The sequence below is a fragment of the Trachymyrmex septentrionalis genome, unplaced genomic scaffold, assembly GCF_001594115.1.
Source record: "Trachymyrmex septentrionalis isolate Tsep2-gDNA-1 unplaced genomic scaffold, Tsep1.0 scaffold44, whole genome shotgun sequence".
Taxonomy (NCBI): Eukaryota; Metazoa; Arthropoda; class Insecta; order Hymenoptera; family Formicidae; genus Trachymyrmex; species Trachymyrmex septentrionalis.
Window position 1 is genome coordinate 1,625,773 of NW_017305611.1, and position 765 is coordinate 1,626,537.

A 765-nucleotide genomic window follows, 5' to 3' on the forward strand; every position below is an offset into this window, starting at 1 on the left:
TTCTCACGTATAGACGTATTGCGTTAACATCAGATGAATTATCAGAGTATACAAAGGTGATAATAATTAGTATATTCTCATATATAAAAGAATAATCTGAAAATAAAATAAACGGAATAAGTCCTCAAGACCAATATAAAGTTTTCTTTAACTTTCAAATATGTTAATTGTAAATATATATTGTGTTTCATTTTATTATATACAAAATACATAAACATCCTTTAATATATCATATATATAAATTAAATTAAATTAAATTAATATTAAATTAAATTAAATAAAAATATGTATACTTTTACAATGTTAACAGTTGTTTATATTATTACATAATTTCCTTCGTCTCTTTCCAATTCGAGAATTGGAAAGAAATGAGGATCGAATAAGTTAATTATTATATCTTGGGCGTCAATAATTACATGCAAGTGTGAAAACTTTATGTAATAATCGTCTTTAATTTGACATTAAATAATTGATATATCAATAAAAAAAATATGGAAAAAATAATGCATTTTACAATCTTATTTAATCCAATATTATTTGATTTTTTATGTATAAATTTGTAAAATATGATTGTTAAATTTTTTGTTTGTAAATCATAACTTCATATGTAAACTATCAAATTTTATTAATTCGGATTGTATATGTATATTTACAATAAGACTGTTCCCGATCTGTTCTTTTCCCAAGAATTCTTCCAAAAAGAACAGACCTTCTTATCAAAAGCCAACGAGAGGGCGCTATCGAACTTACATTCGGTGACGCTCT